The sequence below is a fragment of the Vicia villosa genome, linkage group LG3 (genome assembly GCF_029867415.1).
Source record: "Vicia villosa cultivar HV-30 ecotype Madison, WI linkage group LG3, Vvil1.0, whole genome shotgun sequence".
NCBI lineage: Eukaryota > Viridiplantae > Streptophyta > Magnoliopsida > Fabales > Fabaceae > Vicia > Vicia villosa.
The window spans coordinates 38,784,185-38,798,088 of NC_081182.1; the positions used below are offsets into that span (position 1 = coordinate 38,784,185).

At 31.3% G+C, this 13,904-nt stretch overlaps 1 long non-coding RNA gene across 1 annotated transcript; it reads right to left on the reverse strand.

Annotated features, from left to right (window-relative positions):
- Positions 1-8,882: 8,882 nt before the first annotated feature.
- On the reverse strand, positions 8,883-9,546 carry LOC131655458 (uncharacterized). Its single transcript, XR_009299773.1, has 2 exons — positions 9,351-9,546; positions 8,883-9,175 (listed from the first exon to the last, which is right to left on the reverse strand). It is a non-coding gene; the product is annotated as an uncharacterized LOC131655458 (long non-coding RNA).
- Positions 9,547-13,904: the final 4,358 nt, after the last annotated feature.

Below are 13,904 nucleotides of genomic sequence, written 5' to 3' on the forward strand. Positions count from 1 at the left end.
GTAGTTCACTCGTTCAGAGAAGCTAACTAGTTCCCAGATGCACTTGCTAATGCAGAAACAAATAGTGATCTAGAAGGTGTTTATCTCGACTAAGCTCTAGACTTCATAAAGATGTTACTTGATAATGATGTAAAGAAGTCTCTTTCCCTAGGGTTATTTCGGTGTAGTTTGTTTCTTTTGGACTTAGACCCTCATTTTTACTAAAAAAAAATAATTCTAAAACTTTATTGTTAAGTTATGAAATAAATGGATATTTATATTAATACTTGTTCAACATTGATGTTTTTCTTAAATTGATAAACATAATTTTTTTAATTAATAATATAAATTAAAATATACAAATATTTATTGCAAAGATATGAGTTGGAATGACTACTAATGTGCCTATACTAATATTTATATCCATTTATTTTAGTGGTTAATTATTCAAGCTCATGCACGCACGAATTCCTTTTGCATATTTTTATCGGAATAGTGGATATTTTTGGCAGGATCCATTAGGGGTTCATCAAAGTGTTTAACCCACAATGGCATATGTCAAGAAGATCTAAGCAGTGGCCATATCCATAACCTTGTTTATTGCAAAACGCATAGCATTCATCTTGAATGCATTTACCTCCTTCTGTTTTTACCACCATCTCTGCATTTATCTTTTAAATCAATCAACATTATAATTAATACAAATATTTTGATTTTTGTTTTCATTTACTCTTTCTTTAATTATAAATCATTTTCGAAAAATAATTTGTGTTAGATTATAAGTGGTTTTACAATTTTAATGGATCGTAGATGTTTTTTTCTCACTTCTTTAAATTTGTATTTCTCATATAAATAATGTAAAAGAAATTTGTTAAATCTTTCATAATTTTTTTCAATAATAAAAAAGAAAAATTACTTTATATAATACGTGTTAAAATATAAAAGCGATTTAGAACAAATAACAGAGATGGTATAAAAAGTCTTTTAAGATGACTTTATTGTTTCAAAAAACATTTTTGTACTCTTGTAAAATGTTTGTCTTTTAATATTGATATAAGTATACTTATGGTATAATAGCAACAAAATAAGTGTTAATTATAAAACTTAATTAATAACCAAAATAGAAAATTGTATTGTAAACTATAAATGACATTAAAATAACACTTATTTTGAAATGACTTACGGAATGCAAGAAGAATAAGCAAAATGAACAACAACCCAAACCCAAAGTGTTTTTTGTTCATGATTAGCACACACTTAACCAAAATTTGCAGTTATCAATTTATTAAAAGTGTGATGTAAACGCTTAATTCTATTTTTATTTGAAAACTTGTCTTTTAACCTCATTTTGTAGCTGGTGTTTCTTCGGTTAATATATTAGTTATAAGTAATATTATAAAATTTGGAGCTCTAATTTAAACAAAAACGAAAATAAAAACTATTTAAAATAAAAATTCAAAACAATTTAGAATATTTAAATTAAATAAGATAAATATAAAATATAAAAAAATATTACTCTTAATTGAAGAAAAAATTAAACCAAAAAAACATATTTAAAATAAAATTTTAACGGTAACTCGGGTCCCTATTTTTTTAAAAGATTTTGATCCTTCTATTTTAAAAATTGATTTTTTGATCTCTTCATTTCAATATTTTATGAAGTTGACTCCCAATTTTAGTTGAGTATCATTTTTTAAGAAGTTAGGCGACATAATTTATAATTTATTTTTATTCTAATAATAAAATAAATTATTATATTTAAAATTAAAAAAAATTAACTAAGTTCATTTTAAAATTTTAAAATTTAAAATTTAAAATTTTAATACATTAAGTTTTTTTATTTTAAATATATAAGTAATTTTAAAAAGTATTTAATATTTATAATTAATTTTTTTTAATTATATCAGTTTTTGAAGGATTATTTAGTTAATTTTTATATATAAAACAAATTTTAGTGTTATTGGGAGTTGAAACATAAAAAAGAGAGTATATATATATATATATATATATATATATATATATATATATATATATATATATATATATATATATATATATATATATATATATATATATATATATATCAAGAGACGCTAAAGACTAATAATACAAATGATGAGGTTGGTGAGGTATAAGGAGTATAAAAACATGCAAACAAAATAGAAAATTGGAAAAAAAATAATTATACAACATAATCACCAATACAATATATCAAAACTCGATCACCAAAACAAAAAAAGGAAGAAAAAAATTAAGGAAGAAAAAAATTAAGGAAGCCAAAAAAAGAGCACTAGAAAGAAGAAACACAAGTTAGAGCTTAAAAGCCAAGAACCAGCGAAAACTACAACAAATCACCACCGAAGCAACTAGAACAAACTTTAAGGAGGCCGAAGACACGCATGTCGCTATTGGCTCAACAATCAGATAGAGTTCTCGAGCCATGCCGAGAAAGCAGGGAGTTTTCCATGGACATATCAAGATACCATTTTCAAGCCAAAACAATGCTTGTGTCTTCAAAGTCGAGATTTCCAAATCGACTAGACCACATCATGTCAAATCATAAGACATTGTTTCCTAAGCCTATAAGTACCACCAAGAGATAAAAACATCTAAAAAAGAGTCAGAGGATCTTTGGGTAAAACTATAAACCAACTCATCCATCTAAAAATTGTATACCAAACAAATAAAACTACATCACAAATCATAATTAAATGATCAGACAACTCTAGGATTCTAGAGAAAAAGGACAAGATACACCCTCTGAACAAAAAAAAAATCCACTGATCTTTTGAGTAAATTATCTCTTATTGGAATCTTATCTTGCACGAGCAGCCAAGAGAAAATAATTATTTTAGAGAGGGCCCAACTACTCCAGATACTAGAAATGACCATATCCACTAACAATTCCTAACAGTTACTACGAAATTCAAGGGTGAGAAGAAAAGAGTAGGCAGAGGCAACCGAGTAAGAACCATCTTTAGAGTAGCGCCACCGCCACTTATCAGACTAGGAGGTAGGAGTAAAGTCCTTGACGACTAAGAGAAGATCAGCTATCAACACATGCTCTCTCTAAAAAATAGACTCTTCTCCACTTAAAATCCCAAACCCAAGACTAACTCTCCCATATACCAACCTCTTCCACAGAATAATATTTATGCTTGGAGAAAGAAAAAATTCTAGGGAACCTAGCTCTAACGAGAATATCCCTCACCCAAATATCATTCCACAATAAAGTAAGGAGACCAAATCTAACTTTCTTAACAACATGCCGAAACAAGTATGAGGGGCATTTCCCTTTACCACATAAGAGAGACACAACTCTCCACCAATAAGACACAAAGAGAAAACATCAAGCTCTACCTCCAAATACAGAAGTAGTTAGAATAAATCCATATCTAACATAGAGGATATCACTCTAGATGCATGAACCACCCGAAACTAGTTTCTACCTTACCCAACCGGGTGATATTACTAGCTAGAGATCACAAACATCTAATCCACCTAACTTCTTAGGCTTACAAACATCAAATCATCTAACCCAAGCGATCTTAGAACCCATCTAACGCCACCCCAAAAATATGTTATTTGAATTTTCACATTATTCTTCAAAACCTTATCAAGTATCTTTAAAAAAGACAAAAAGAATATGAGAATAACATTCTGATAAGGCCTTCAACTACCAAGAGATAAAGGAAATGAGCTGGAGGATGTCGTTGCTTCAACCCCTATTGGATGTTAATTTCTTAGGTCGGGAAACCATTATCAAAGACCGCAAGATTACCCGAAAAAACACACACACACACACACACACACACACACGAGTCCAAGTTATCCACTTATCATTAAAACCAAATCTAGAAAGCATATAATCTAACAATGATAAAAGATTCACAATGGTTTCTATCTTAGTTCACTTTTAACTAAGCTAATACAATCCACTCGTCCGAGGGATTTCGCCTTATCAATAAGGACTTAATCCACTAATCAATCATATTACAATTCAAAGACCCAGTGTTAATGACTTCTTAAGGCTACAGATAAACTTAGTCCCTCAAGGAATAAAAACTCAAATACAAATTGTCAATGATTTCTCGAGGCTACAGACTATACCTAGTCCCTCAAGAAATTCAAACTCAAAGATAAACTATCAATGACTTCACGAGGCTACATAATATACCTAGTCCCTCAAGGAATTCAATCAGAGTTACAATGCAAAGATTGTGTGTTTACAATGATGCTTCTAAACAAGTAAATACACAATGTGAATTTCAAAATTTACACTTAATAAAATATACAATGAAAAGCTCTAAGTGTAGTGAGTGTTGTTTCTCTAGATGTTTCTCTTTGTTTCTTTTCTTTTCTCTTTGTTTCACGCATAAATTCTCTTCTTTTGTTGTGATTCTGTATTTTTCGCACAAGTTCTACATTCTTTAAAATTCCTTGTCCTCTTTAAATAGATGTTTAAGGGTGAAAATGGAAACTTCATCAATTTCACAACAGTAGTAGTGGTGCGAGATTTAGCCGTAAAATAATGAGATCTGTTGGTGGTATTGTCCCTTAGGATTTCCATCATATTTGTCCTTTTTAAGGAATATTTGACTTTGCTATTTGAATGTACTATCTTAGGAAATATCCTTTCAATCATTGTCCTCTCAATTATTATCTTCATATATGAGATAATTTGAAGCTTGATCACAGTTCATAGCCTTGTAGCTATAGACTTTAAAGTTTTGTGAAAATGAAGCTTGAGTTATTAGAGTAATTTTGGATTGTTTGATACAAAGTGTAATCTTGATTACCTAGATGATTGACTATCATAGAAACACTTTTTCACACTTCAACTTTGTATTTTCACAATCCAGAGTCTCTTTGTCTAGAGTCCAGAGTCTTCTTTGATCAAAGTTTTCTTTGTTCAAAGTTTAGACTTCAAAATTTGCTTTCTCTAGAGTATTTTTTCTTCAAATTCTTCTTTGTTCAGACTTTGCTTTTGTTCAGTCTTTGCTTTGTTCAGACTTTGCTTTTGTTTAGAGTCAGAGTCTATTTTACTCATATTTCAGATTCTGCACACATAATGAAACAGTTAGTGTACAAATTTGTTTTTTATACTTTGTTATCATCAAAACTTAAGGATTGTAGATGTAGAACCAAACTTGTTCCGACATCTACTTCCTGAAGCTTTTTTGTTAAGGCCCCTTTCTCTATTTGCAAGCCCTCTATTATCTCCTACCCCTTGGCTAGGTTACCTTAGTAGCCCGTGAGCTTAGTCTTAAGATCATTCTAAATTTGGGCATGCTTTTAATTGTCACACACTCCATAAAAAGAATCTTCATCATATGGTTAACTTTAAGATCAAATACGTTGAGTGAATGATTATTATAGACAACCTTATAATTACCAAAGAACTTGATGGCGTTAAAATAAGTTTGTTCAACATAAAGGACTCAATTGGATAGTTTCTCCTCAAGGCCAGTGTATGGGCGCCCGTCCCCTCAATAACATTAGTCTGAAACTCCTTGCCCTTGGGGGTAGGAGAGGACCCAACCCTTGGCCTTTAGGCTTTTTGGGCCTTATGTGTTTAAGGCTCAAGACTTGCCTCGCCCTCACTTGGTGGTCCTAATAATTAAATCGTTTGGGTCGTTCTAAGGGTTGTCTAGTCTTAAGGGTTCAGCCTTCCTCTTGGCTAGACTTTCGTTTCTATCATCCTAGAAGAAAAATGATAAAAATAAGTACCTAACAAATTACAAAAAACCATGGCAGCATACATTACTATGGAAACTTACTTAAATATTTATCCATGGTCGTATCGCCCCCTTGATCCAAAGTGATCATGGCGAGGGAGTCCATAATATTGAACCCATCCAAGGTTTGAACCATTTCAATCTCATCAGCAGTTAGATAACCAAATTTATATATGGTGATAGCAACGAAATTATCTGTTCAAACAAGGGGAAACCCAAGGGCACAATTTGCCTCTATAGTGAGCCGTCGGGATCCATCTAACCCCTCACTCTAAAAAATTTATCTTTCCGACAATTGAGGTGGTTAGAATGATGCTTGAATAAGGCTCTCATAGGAAAAGAACCTACAATTATCCAATCCCAATGAACAGATGCGCCTGACAATTAAGGACACTTGTTATACATAATGTAGGGACATAGAGGAATTGAGGGACGACCTAATGTTTTTTATTGAACCTACTCGTATTTCTAGAAAAAACTACGAACAATTATTTATATATCAAACCTTAAGCATATCATTGGGGCACAAAAAGAGAACATAAATGAAACATAAAAATAATTATGATTTACTTGTTCCTGAAAATCTTTTGTCCACTAGACGGCGTAGAGAATTGAGAATTCTAATTTGTTTGAACCCACAGAATATAAATATTGTGGATAGAAACACAATAAATTCCAATGAGAAAAAAATAAATAATTATTCTCAAGTTTTGACTAAAAATGAAGATCTTGATAGCGATACAAAAAAACTAAAGAATTTAAAATTCTTTCTTTGGCCTAATTATCGATTCGAAGATTTAGCTTGTATGAAACGCTATTGGTTCGATACACATAATGGAAGCCGTTTAGCACTATATAAGTAAAAAAGTTATCTGTAGTGGGATAGAACCCTATATGCTAACATATAATCTCGAACGCTCTGATCAAAATCCAACCATTCGACGTGATTTGGCAAGGAGAAATATTGATCACCTTAAGAATCTCCGCCTCAAAAGAGAAAAAGGGAGGAGAACCATAATATCCCAGATGTTGGAAATGTAAAAGTAGAAGGAATGAGTGAGGGATCTTTCTAAAGCACTCATATTGTCCATATCCATTGAGGAAAATGCCTCCAAGATGAATTCGTTTTAGTTCATTGAAGAAGAGAAGTTAAGCTGCTGTCGGAGGGAAGTTATTTTCACTTCAGTGGTGTAGCGAGATTTAACTTCCCTGGCACCCTTTGGTTCAATGTTGGAGGTAGTCATTATCTTTGTGTTTCCTGAGAAAATAGAAGAGAATTGGAATCATTGTCACTATCACCCCTACTATCACTATCAGAATTAATAGAACTTGGCAAATGCCAAACATTGCCTAGTTCCACTAATTTATCGTCAATTGTCTTGTCCATACACCTAAAATTCCCACAATAATGGTTTCACAAGGATATATGCTCATCATGAGTCAAGTGTTCAATCAGGTTGTCATTCTTGTCTAAATCCCTAATTATCGCCATAAACGAAAATAGGCAAAGAAAAAGGAACCAATACATGTAAAAAAAGGTTGAACTCATGAAGATACAAGAGTTGGAGAATGTATAACGGGCTTTCAGAGGCTTAAGAAAAAGAGCATGTGAAAAGGGTGGGGTGAATCCCTTTATAGAGGCGGAAACTAGGGATAATCAAGGGCCTCTTAGTTTCACATTAGACGTGAAAATGATCTGCAAGTTATTGACACATGTGAAGAACTAAGGCCAATTTGGTGTCCCAAAGTTAAACCATCATTATTAGTATTAAATGTCTCACATGTTTTTCTTTTCCAACTGTCGTTAAGGGACTCCTCAACTACTGTATGAATCACCTTATTGATAATTGGAGACATATTTTAGAGTCGCCTATATACGGAGTTCATCTCATACTTGAGGGACTTGCCTTCGGCATAAGGGAGTCGCTTCACATTTGAGGGACTCATTTAAATAAGATAGACAAGACTAAAAGTTTTCTCCCTTTCTAACATGTCATGCTTGAGAGACTGTATTTGTATACTTCTGAAGGGTCTACGAGAGGCGGCGGGAGTGATGCATCGCCTATCCATAAGGACATCATGGACACACTTTAATGAGATCTCCTGCCTCTTAATCATATGTGTCGCCCATATAATGGATGCACCACCTATTTCTGGAATAACCCGCCTGGTGTGGGAAAATGGGGAAATGACGTGTCTGCAAATTATTACGACGAAGAATGAGTCACGGGGAAGCTAACCACACTTCTCTGAATATCTGGATATTCATTGTACATTTCCTCATCTTCTTAGCGGTTTTTACTACTTCTAAGGGGGCACACGATATATGACATATGTAGCTATAAATACCTCAACATTAAAATTGAAGGGAGACAATCTCATTCTAACACAAAAAATCACACACACAAACATATATATATATATATATATATATATATATATATATATATATATATATATATATATATATATATATATATATATATATATATATATATATATATATATATATATATATTCGCATCCTTATATGAGCTAACTCTCAACCCCTCAACGTACTTTAAAATCATTGCTTAATCATTAAAGCATGTCGCGTATTATACTTTTTAATAATATACAATTTATAAGTTCATCTCATCTCTCTATGCATTTTATAATTTATTTATACATGCAATTCAAATTTCTTGGCAATTACATGTATTAAAGTTCATCTCATCTCTCATGCATTTTTTAATTTCTAGACTTTTGTTAAGGTGATTTTCTAGTTTTGGAATTTTTAATTTATGGTTGAAATTATACATTTTTTTATTTTTAAAAATTGTTATCTTGATCAACTGTATTACAATAGACAAAAAAAATAGATATCATGATTGTTATAAATGTTATAATTATGGTTTGTTTATAGTCTATTATGTTTTATTAGAATTTAATGGTTTTGTATACAATTTAATTTATATATCTAATTATAACTTTTTGTTTATTTTGATGGTCATCCCCAAATTTTGTATCCTTGCCCTTCATTAACCATTATGTCTTTATGTTGAGTACGAACTCATAATTGATTTAATAATATTTTGAACTCTTGTGACTAACTAAGTTCATATGAATTGGCGAGGCATTTATTTAAATTCACTAAAACAAAGTTATAAAATAAGATGGAAGATGATTTTCTTATTTGCTAATAGATTATATTAAAATAGAGATTTTTTTAAAATGAAGAGAAGTTGAAATTGAAAACATAATTGCTTGCTTGCTGCTAGCTCTAAGCCAAAGCTTAAGCAAGCAAATAGAAATTGAAAACGAAGTAAGGCTGTATGATCATCTAATAGTGACACGATGGGACACGCAGAAGCACTTGCCAGGAACTAAGCATAAACCATCTAGAAATCCTTGATAAATACAAAACAATTTGCATTCATCATCACTGCATACACTTCCTTCTGTTTCTACCATCATCTCTGCATTCATCCATCAGTCAGACATTATGATTAACACAAAAAAAATATTAAGAAGTTTTTATTTTTATCTATAAGAAAAAAAAGTCACTGTTTTAGATGATTCTATTGTTTAAAAATAACAATTAAAAATGTTTGTCTTTCAAAACTAGTTTTGAAAAGGAGGAGTAAGACTTACCAGAAAGAAGGAGAATAAGCAAAATAAAAAACAATCTAAAGTGTATACTGTTCATGATTACCACACACTTAGTACAATAATTATTTATCTATTTATAAAGGTGTAAAGACTTAATTGTAAATTTTGTTTAAAAAACATGGCTTTTAACTTCATTTCGTTGATGCTCCTTCGGTTATGAAATTAGTTATAAGTAATTTATTTTAAACTCATCGAACACCTAAAATATATGCAACAACTTTTCTACACCATCTTACATATACTTTATGAATATAAGAACTAACTAGATGTATACATGCTTAAAAAAATTTAATAATATAAAAGTTTTAGGATAATTTATTTTTTAATTTTTTTTGACAAAAGGATAATTAATTAAATATAATTTTTGTAACAATTTAATTTTTTTTAAGCGACAAATGAATTTATTAGGATAAAAAAAACAAAAAACAATAATGAAGAAGGTTTTTTCTTCACCTACCTCCTAACCTTCTTGCCCACCCCTGGTGAATTTACCACAACACCCCTTGTTTCGGAAGTTCATTTCCGAAACTGTACTTTTTTTCTTAAAAAAGGTGTTTTCGGAAATGTATCTCCGAAAACGTGTGTTTTTTAATATAAAATATTGATTTCGGAGATGCATCTCCGAAATAAAGTTACTATCCAGAAAATGTGGTGTTTCGGAAGTTCATCTCCGAACGCACCCCCCTTGGAGAATTCGGAAATGAACCTCCGAAAATATGTCTGGACAGAATAAAATGAAAAACAACAACAATTCGCTTTATTTAATCGGGTGAAAATTACAACGATAATATTACATAAAATTAAAGTTACATATTGTTGAACACGGGTAGGTGGGGATGAGAGAGTGGTGGGGAGAAAAAAAGGCTTCCAAATTTCAAAAGGTTTTTTTATTCTTTTAATAAATATACGTACTACTGTAAGTAACAAATGACGGAGGAGGTGTAACCGGGGCCGGAACATATGACGGAGGAGGTGGATGTCCGGAGGAAGAAGAACCGGAGGTACGTCCACCGCGAGACAAAGGAGCCAATCAATGTAAGCTATAATTTATCATTATCATCAGGGGACGTCATTACGAAAAATTGGGAAAAAAATCTTATTATTTTTAATCTTGATTTTTTAGAAATGACGTCCCCAGATGATAATTATAAACTATAGCTTACATTGATTGGCTCCTTTGTCTCGCGGTGGACGTACCTCCGGTTCTTCTTCCTCCGAACATCCACCTCCTCCGTCATATGTTCCGACCCCGGTTACCACTTCCAAAAACTAACATGATAAATCCAATACAAAAACATTGTGCGATACAATCCGAAATCAGAACAAAACAAAACAAAACACGTCAAACAAAACAAAAACATGTTATTCTGCCCGACGAGCGTTACAAAATACACATCAAACAAAATAAAAACACGTTATTCTTCCCGACGAGCGAACTCCTCCGAATGAAGATAATTATACCAATCCTCATCCCACTCAGTGTCAGAACCATCAGCGTTGATCACGCCTGAAGGCTGAGCCTGCACGTCCGAGCCATGGACCCCCAAGGGACGAGAAGCAGAACCAGTCAAAAGCTTCTTCTTCTCCTTCACCTCCTTCACCTCCTTCACCTCTTTCACCTCCTTCTTTGAAGAACCCTTTCTTCCCTTAGCGCCCTCTTTAGAAGATGCAGTCCTGCGTGCTGGTTGGTTGTCTGACATGTTCCTGTAAACAATTGAAATCGATTAATATGCGAGACAAAATAAAAAACAAAAAAATTTGAACTTCTGATACATTTCGGAAGTTCATTTCCGAAAACTGGGATGGAGGTGTTTTCGGAAATGAACTTCCGAAACACCCCTGCGATGGAGTTTTCTGCAACTTCCATGACAGACCCCTAAACCAAACTTCAAACCAAATCAAAATGCTTCTAAACAACCTAAATACTACTAACAACCTAACCATATATCATTTATGCAATTAAAACCCTAAATAACATGCATTTCAATAATAGATCTAAAAATTTCAAAACTTACAAAGTGTTAGGATTGAGGGCTTTTGAATGTTGTTTAGCAGTGTGATTGGAGCCTTGATGCAGCTTTGGAATTCTGTTTGCACAAATTTTCGCCTTTGCCACTTTTTGTTTTGATTTAGGGTAAATGATTGGGGGAGGGGGAGTGTTTTGATTAATCTGCAGAAATCGCAGTATTTCGGAAGTGCACTTCCGAAATAATGTTTTCGGAAATGAACTTCCGAAATAAGTCAATTTTTTCAAAAAAAAGACGCTTTCGGAAATGAACTTCCGAAGCAGGGGTATTTTGGAATTTTCGCTGGGGGTGACCCCTATAGGGAGGTGGCCAAAGAAATTTTCAATGAAGAATTAATGGGTGTGGATATGAGACTCCAATCATAAACTTTCAAACATATACGGGGTGAACTGTGCGTTTTAAAAAAAAAATATTAAAACAAATTTTTTTGTTAAATTGAGGTTTAAAAATCTTTTGCAAATCAAACAAAGTAAAAGCATTAGAAATAAGAAAACGGAATTACAACGAAAGTAATATCTACCATATAAGAACAATAATAGTTCTGAAATTTATTTTTTTACCCTTGCCTCCTAATTTGGCACTTCACCAAAATGAGGTATTTTGTGTCTAAAAAATACTTTTTCATTTAATGATGTCATTTAGTTCTATTTCCATGACAAAGTTGTTGTTTATTTGTCTAGGATCATTAGGTTGGAATGGGTTGATGATATCATTTGGTCCAATTTAAGTGATACTTCTATTATCTCTTCTTTCAATGTACACTTCAATTCAAATTTCAAAAGCATCTATCTATTATCTATTATTAATATATAAAAGTAATAGTACTTGGAAATTCCAGTAAAAGCCTTATGATAAATGAACTGAAACTTTTCTTATTCCACGGGTATAAAAGTCTTTTGTCAAAATAACACAATAATATTGATTTGGTATTTATTGCTGCTGATGTGGCAGACTCTAATTTTTTGTTGATTATTTATTTTTCATAATTTATTATTTTTTGGCTTCAAATCCAAATCTACACGTTAAATGGTTAAACCCTAAAATTTATTTCATCATTGAATGGATACATTTTCTATGCGTTTGAAAAAATCAATTCCTCCACTACCCAAAAAATAAATTACTTCTGCCCTTTCAATTTTCTATGTGTTTCAAACTTTTAATTCTCACGGTATATATCACAACCAACAATGGCATATCATATTCACTTTCTCTTTTACAGGTTTGAAGCTTCTTCTCCATTTTTGTTTTCTATTAATTTGTACGATTTGGTATTTGCTTCTTATATCATGCGGAATTTCAAAGTTTCAAAAAAACGACTTCTTACCTATTGGTTACATATTGGTTTTATGTGGATCAACTTCTGTTAAAAATGAGACCTTCCTGACCTTCCTGACATTCCTGCTTATTACCTTAACCTTCTTGGATTGGATGCCATAGTTGAAGGAAGCTTTTAGTCTAATGTTTTGGTTGGTAAGTTAATTGTATTTTTTTGTAATAGATTTCTGAATTTTATGTAATATTATTTATTCCCTGAACATTTTTTGTTTTTTTAGATATCCTTGGAGGTATTACTGAGATTTCTCAATCTCAAATAAATGGTGACAACAAAAAGAACAGAGTTGTTTTTACAATTGTTGTTTTTGTATGCATGTACTGTCGACTCAGGCTCCAGAGTTGTTTTTACAATTGTTGTTTTTGTATGCATGTACTGCCGACTCAGGCTCCACCATTCTTGATGATCAGGTAGGAAGAGCTTTTGTTGCGGCAAACCTTCTATAAGGAATTCTTCTATGTGATAGGTGCACACATATGCTGCTGGAATGGATCATTAATAATTACCCTTTTATTTTTGATAAAGTTTTTTTAGTAAAGTTTATCTTCCAACTTAATTTGTTTTTTTGTTTATCCTTTTCAAATATATGGTTTTTAAACACGTATCTCTTATTGGAAGTTACAATAATTGTTTCCCATTAATCCTTCATTGTACATAATATATTTAATTACTTAAATATTATCATCATTTAAATATCATCATCATTACGTTTTTTTTTCACTTTAACTTAACATTATACCAAATATATTTAACCATAACTATTAATTACATAGTATTAACGATTAAACTTCTCAAACCAACCGTCAAACTAGCTCTTCAAAATTCCAACAAATTAGAACATAAAATAATAATATAATAATGTTCAAAATTTAATCTCTTTCTTTCTTAATTTTAGTAATTATTATTAGTTATTATTATTAATTATTGAGCTAATTTATTTATTAAAAAAATAAATTAGCTTTCAATGGTAACCGACACGCGATTTTATTTTTGTATGTATTTGTTTTAAACATTAAAATATATCAAATCATAACTTATTATTTTTTAAATGGAAAGACATACTTAAAGTGAATTATTTCTTTCTCATTAATTATTATCCAATTTAATTAGTACATATAAAGTTTACCACGCATTATTAGTAAATTCCATCTTATTAAATAAAATGTAATAAAATAA